The sequence below is a fragment of the Citrus clementina genome, unplaced genomic scaffold, assembly GCF_000493195.1.
Source record: "Citrus clementina cultivar Clemenules unplaced genomic scaffold, Citrus_clementina_v1.0 scaffold_5, whole genome shotgun sequence".
NCBI lineage: Eukaryota > Viridiplantae > Streptophyta > Magnoliopsida > Sapindales > Rutaceae > Citrus > Citrus x clementina.
Window position 1 is genome coordinate 7,556,647 of NW_006262201.1, and position 7,563 is coordinate 7,564,209.

Consider the following 7,563-nt stretch of genomic DNA (forward strand, 5'->3'; position numbering starts at 1 on the left):
CATTGTCAAATTCCCGAATTCTCAAGTATTTACCGCAGGATTAAAGTCAAATAGGAACAATTCTTCAGAGAAACGCTCTGGTCGAAGAACTCCAAACTGCATTAAAAATCCATTCTAGATCGTCCAAACGACTAATTAGAATGGACATATTGAAATTAAATCATAAATCTAATGGCAATCATTTTCCAGTACATAATCTAGATGTCACTTTAAATTTCGCGAAACATGCTCGTGCAATTAACAGGTGTATTTTTTTTCTCAAATTCACACGTACGAAGAACTTAATACCAAGTTAATTAGGGCTTCACTTATTAAATTCACTTTCAATGAATTTAACTTTCTTTTCTTCTAAAAAGAAAAAAAGGAAAAAAGAAAATTCTACCTCTGAATTTTAAAATATATCCATGTCCTTTCAAACATGGATAATGTCAAGAGATCAATGAGAACAAGTTTTCGACAAACGTCCAGGCTGGACTAGTGAACATTTCGTGAATCCATTCTAGATCGTCCAAACGACTGATTAATGAGAACAAGCTGAGATTGGATCTAATGGCCATCATTTTCAGGTACAAAATCTAAATGTTATTTGTAATTTCGTGAAACATGCCAGCGCAATTAAATAACCTCAAATTTACGCTTGCCATTAATTAGGGCTTCACTTCCAATAAATGTGATTTTCTTTTCTTGCGAAAAGAAAGAAAATGACAGTGCAATTAAACAGACGTGAATTCTCAAATTCACACATATGACCTATCTAGTCTTGTGTCTTGTCTTGGTCCACCTTAATCCCATTAATTATAGGGTCTCATTTACGAAAGTGCACCAAATGTTACTTTCAATGAACGAATGAATGAACGAATGCGACTTTCCGATCATGAAAAACAAAAAACAAAAAAAAAAAAAGGAAAGAGGAAAGAAACTAAAATTTTAGAAAAAATTCATCCCCTTACAAATACGGGTAAAGTCAAGATATCAATGGGAACCATTTCAGAGAAATTAATATGCACGCCAGAATTGTGCAAATTGCGTTACATCCACGAGTATGGACAAAATAAATTATAACTAGTGGCTCACCAACTCATAATTAGAGATGGCAGAAAAGCTCGCCCGGATCGGACCCGGCGTGTGCGGTCCGGGTTGCATGAATGGAAAAAATGGATCCGGACATTGATTTTCAATGCCCGGCTGCTTCCGGGCACGGGTCCGGTCACAGCACCAAGAACCCGGAACCCGGAACCCGGACCCTTGCCCGGTTTTTTTATTAAGTTAAAAAAAAAAGAAAAATATAAAAGAAAAGAAAATTTTCTTTGCCCAATTGCCCCCAAAACCGAACCCTAAATCGCGATTGCAAGTGAACAATGCAGCACACATCCTGAAATCTCCGAATCGGCGGCACCTTTCTCCGTCTCTCCACCAGCAGCCACCACCCACCGGCACTGATGCAGTGTTGACCGCCCCTCTCCCTCCACAAACCTCTTACAGTCTTACCTTGAAATGATTTTTTTCCAGTGCTTTCAGCTTTGCAGATGTGTGTAAGTATGGCTCCCGTACCGTTTGAGTAAGTATGGCTCCCTCCACGAACCTCTTACAGTCTTACCTTGAAATGATTTTTTTTTCCAGTGCTTTTAGCTTTGCAGATGTGTGTAAGTATGGCTCCCGTACAACTTTGCAGATGTGTGTAATGATTAACATGTCTGCATTTTTGTATGTTATCTTTTTTTTATCTGAGCTTTAATGGCAAGCAAGTTTTTGCTTAGGGAATGTGCTTTGAACACTGCCACCTTTCCTCATTTGGTTGGTCTATCAAAGCGGCAAGTTTTGTTTTTCTTCAGCTTTAAATTTAATAATAATAAGCTAAGCAGAGCTACGCATGTGGATTAATAAATTCAATAATTATCTCCCATGGCCGCTTTTCTGGGAAAGAGATCCCAAAACTTATGACACTTTCTTGGTTAACACTTATCAGCTGTGGCGGTGGCAAACATACCCTCGTTTCATTTTCAGCTTTGAAAATGCAGGTAGAGAAAACCCGAAAAAAAACCCGTGCCCGGATAGTGCCGGGCAAGTACTCGGCCCGCATAGAAAAAATCCGGGCACGGTCCGGGTTCGGGTAGCTATGAGTGACATGCGGGTTGGTCCCGGGCAGCCCCAAACCCAGACCCGACCCGGACTTTTGCCATCTCTACTCATAATTTGCACACAATTATGATTCAAATTTTATTACGAAAATAATAGCAAATAAATTCACAGTTAATGATAAGATAAAAATTAATTCAAATCTAATCGCAATCATTTTCCAATACAGAGTCTAAATTTTACTTTCAATTTCGTGAAACATGCTAGTACGATTAAATCAATGGGAACAATTTCAGAGAAATTAATGTCCAGACCAGAATTGTGCAAATTGCGTTCCATTCCACGAGTGTGGACAAATTAAATTAGATATAATATGTTCACCCAACTCATAATTTGCACTCAATTTTAATTCAAATTCTATTGCTAAAATAATAATAAAGAAATTTACTCTTAAGGATAATGTAAAAAAGTTAATTAGCAAACCTAATGGCAATCATTTTCCAATATATAGTCTAAATTTTACTTTCAATTTCGTGAAATATGCTAGTACGATTAAATAACGGATGTATTTTTTCCCCCCTCAATTTCACACTTGGGACTTAATATCATTAATCTAAATATAAACAAATTTTTTTTTAAAAAAAAAGATTTGCACATATGTCTTTATGTATATACCAAGGTTATTACCTACTAGGAAAAATAAAGATAGATAGAGATAAAAATCCTAAATTCATGAATGTCTATAATCAAGAAGAGATTTAAAGTGGTTTGAAATGGTATAAGAGCAAGAGAGAGCGCCTAACAATTTTTTTTTTAAAGTATCGATGCAGGGGTTTATTAAGAAAGTACAACAAATAAGGGTTATTTTAGGAATTAAGAAAAGTATGTAGAGAAAAGGGGTTTAAAAAGAACGTTAGAGGTGTGCCAATAGTCCAACTCTTGTAAAAAATTAAGGATGAAATTGATGGTGCATTTGCTAAATTGGAATCGGAATGAGTTGAAATCGGAATGAATAAAAATGAGAATGAGTTGAAATGAGAATGAAGAATTGAAATCAAAATAAGTTGATTATATGAACTGTAGTAATCAGAATCAGAATAAGTTGGATTGCCATTAATGGGTTTGCTTTGTCTTGGAATCGGAATCAGAATGAGTTAGATTGTATCAAGTTACTAGAAAGTATTTAATGAACTGTTGTCATAATTATTATTTTGTATTTTAATTATTGTGATTATTTATTTAAAAATTATTGTTATTCGTAATTATTGTTGACAATATATTAATATTCTATAAAGAATTTTTATAAATAATAATAAGGGTGTAAGTGAAATATATTTATTTCAATTGGGAGAAACTAACAATGTAATAACCTAGGATAATATAACGTTTTATTTAAACTTTTGTCATGAATGACGTACTTGTTTTAACAATGAACCTGTATTAATTTGTCCGAGTAAATATAATTTTTTTATAACGATTTTACTAATCTCTAATCAAGCCGTTATAAAAAAATTATTTCTTGTAGTAAAATATAATTCATATTTCCAGATTATTTTTTTTTATTTTTTATTTTGTACCATAATCGATTAGTTGGCTGAATGAAAGTCAGGCAAACACCTGACACAAAAAGTTTTTTCAAATTGAAATTAATTGAATCCCATTTGGAGACAATTCTGTACTAAAATATTAAAATATTAAAATTATTTTAAATATTTAAAATAAATATTTATAATCTGTCTAGTAGAAATATCAAAATATCAAAATATTTAAATATTAAAATTATTATATTTAATTTTAATAATATATTTGTATTTATTGTAGAGATTTTAAATAAATATTTGGGTTAAGTACATTTTAAAATTAAAAAAATCAAATACTAATAATGTTAAAATTATTATTTTACATAATATTCAAAAGACTTTATATTTTAATACATTTATTTTAATATTATATTTTCATTTATTATGGAATTTACTTTAACATAATAAAATATGTCTAATAAATTGTAAAATACAAAATATTTTATAATTACCTCCTTAATTATCGAACATAACCGTTATTTAAAACCCTTTAAAATGACTTTAGTGATATCTTTGACTAACGGCTAAATGTAAATTTGGTTGATTATTATGTTTTTAGTCTTCTTTTGGATTTTGCGAAGGGCTGGGCAGCATACCTATGAAACATTTATTAAATCTATAATTCTTACAGTAAAGAAATATTCATAGATGAGACATCAATGTTATTTATTTATTTTTTGGATAATATCTAGACAGTAACAAAATAATTAGAGATGGCGAATGGAGTAGGTTGGGTTTGGCCAAGTATTAGATAGTTTCAAGCTCAACCTTGCTTGCTCATTCCATATTTTTTGTAAACTTAGATTTTTTATTTCTTAAAAAATTAATTTTTGAATATTTAATAGTTAAAAAGAAAACTAAGGGAAATTATCAATGGTGTGGAAGTTTCATTTTTCCTTCTACTTAAATGCTAACATCCGTTAATTGTTTTGAATTTCATAAGATTAATATTATCATTTCATATATTGACAACACATTTTTTAAGAAGTATCAATATTTATTAATGATTATGAAAAAAAAAATCATGATTATGCCCAATAAAAATATAAGATTAATGGGCAGGCTTGAGTCAGGCCCATGACTGAGCTCGTCCCATACTAGATCTAGATATTTGAAGTCAAAGCCCGGACTTTTTGGATTGGCCTGAGCTCATGTCGAGCAGGCCCAAATGTTTACTATCCCAAACTGGAATCATGAAACTGTTTCGATCCAGATTAACGTCCACTACTACTTTTAAGCCACCATTATGATGATGTTTATAGTCTGTTCCGAAAAATTAAAAAGTAATAAATCCTAGGTAGTGCAAAGGAGTTTGATCGCCTTGTGAAGTGGGAGAGATACATCTGGAAATCGAATTAGGGTACGAGCTTTCCGAATCACATTGACAATGCTGGTGCGAGCCACCAACCACATGTTCCAGATTTTATATGGAAACATAGAGCCATCAGGAGATGAGTGTTAAACATATCAGCAAGCCATTTCCATAATGCTTTAGCAAAGGTCCTTGATTTATCTCATATTTACCGCTAATTAGGTTATAATTTTAACGTTCGAACTTTATTGTTGTATAAAAAAATCCTTTCTTTTTGACAAACACATAGAATAACATTAAAGGAAAATGATATGCTCACCCAACCAGTGCAAATTTTTTGGGCAAGTTCGTGATTAATTTAAAATTTGGGGCAATGTTAATTATTACTTTAATTTTTATTTATTTTTGTATGGAGTTGAGGTGGGGTTTGAAGTGGGCTTTCTAATCTCTATCATTAGACATTAGTTCATTACTCAACATTAAAAGATATTTAATGGGAAGACATTGTTTTTAAGAGATAATAATTGAGATAAAGAAATATGCAAAATAAGGAATAACGATTTTTGAGATAATGTAGAAATATCAGAAAAGGAAATCCTAAATAATTTAAAAAATAGAATCCTAAACTTAATTAACATCAAAGACTAAAGTAAAATAAGGAAAAGGAAAAATCATTGTTATAACAGGAAACTAATTGTGAGGAAGTGTAAATTACGATCGTTAGGACTTAATCTTGCCATTCAAATTAAGTATGATGGGGTGATGGGGTGAGTGCGTGTGTACTAATTAAATCTCAGCTCGCAGCCACGAATCGATCTTTGGTTTCAAATGTCTTTTTATTTTTTCCAGGAAAAATTAAAATAAAGACTTACAGCAATATCATTCACAACAATAAATACTAAATAATTCGTTTAGCTATATATGCTCATCTTAAGATCATCAGTATTTTGAAGTATTTCATTTGGTTATTTGCCATATTTAGGCCTAAGCTCAATTCCTTGGGTAATGATGCCACGCTTTTGCACAGATCCTGGTTCACACAGCCTACAGACCACTGTCCCATCATCTCCATTTTCATTAAAGAAGTCACCCATCTCAATCTCCGTCCACCCATCTCCTCTGTCTTGAGATAGTTGAGGAGACACATTTGTCGGAGGATCTAACAACGCGCTACGCCTTTTGTGATTATTGCTTCCCTCAAAATAGACGTCAAACTCTATAGGTCTAGCATCAAATCCTTGTCTACTTTTGACAAACTTGAATACAAGGTAAGCTGCATAGTTCGTTTTGAATGATAAAATTCTTGTCTCAATTCTTGCTATGATTTCGAACCACCACACCTCCCTGAGTTTAACCACTTCGGGAAACCTGCAAATGTAATGGCACATCATCTATGCATTGTAGCAAGAGAAGCAATTAACTCCCTTTAATTTGTTCTAATGAGTAGCCGATATTTAAAAAATAATGGAAAGACGGATCCAACTAGCAAGATATTGTGCACTTTGTGCTTAAAATACGTTTTTTTACTCTCATGGTTTTGATCTTTGTAAGTCCAAGACCCACCCAAAAGTCCTCTTACTAGTCCAAGGATGGTCTTTCCTTATAAGCTCATCATTCACATCATTCTTAAGCAATGTGAGATGTTACGAACAATGGTTAAGTCTGGATGACCGAATTTTACGCAATCCAAATTTGAACTATTATCAGAGTTGTACAATGCTATATAATAACTCTAGTGTGTTGTACAACTCTGATCCTAGTTTAAATTAAGATTTAAAAAATTTAAATGTCTGGGCCTTTGTATGACTCTTGAAACAAATGCCAAGTTGGAGGAGAATAAAACAAACCTAGACTTTCGTAGAGAAAGCCAGTTCCAATATTGGGTGAATCTCCCCATGCTATGGAAAGTCCCCTTGTACCAACCATGTAACATTTCTTTCCAGTCTGTTGCACTAGCGAAAAGCTCGTCGTATGATTGTTGATGAGGATGGGGTTATGACAAAGATAAAAGTAAAGGTCCTTCTTAGACAACGAAGTGATCATCAAAGACGAAGCAGAGATTGATGACGAGTTGGAAATGATTTCCTTGTAATCAGACGGCAGAAACTTCTCCCAAACGGAATCCGAATCCGCAGTGGATTTGAAGGCAGGACAAGCCAATGATAATCTGCTTGCATCGCGGGGAGTTGTAAGAGAAATGATGTACGAAATGCACTGTGCAGGCAGAACAAATGTGATGTCCATTTTACTTCTTTCTGATGACAACTCCTTTTCAATGTTATCCTGAATCTTGAAAATTATTTGAAAATACATGAAGCAAAAAGCCAATCTCAGTGAATATATGTAGAACCTAATTTAAAAGGGAACAAGAAAGATACAGTGTGTAAAACAAAGAACCAAATTGCAAAAATTTTATAATAACAAAACATGTGCAATGTCACAGTTGAAAACTTTTCTACGAACTTATTGTTCACAAATTGATTCAGCATAAATGCTTAAGTGCTTAAGTATATGTATTAGTTATTAGATGAGAACACAAATAATAAAAATAAATAATGTAGGGTGTGAAGTGTTTTTAATTCAACAAATAGAGTT

The 7,563-nt window shown here is 32.7% G+C and overlaps 1 pseudogene; it reads right to left on the reverse strand.

Annotated features, from left to right (window-relative positions):
• Positions 1–5,933: 5,933 nt before the first annotated feature.
• On the reverse strand, positions 5,934–7,281 carry LOC18040819 (annotated as a pseudogene).
• Positions 7,282–7,563: the final 282 nt, after the last annotated feature.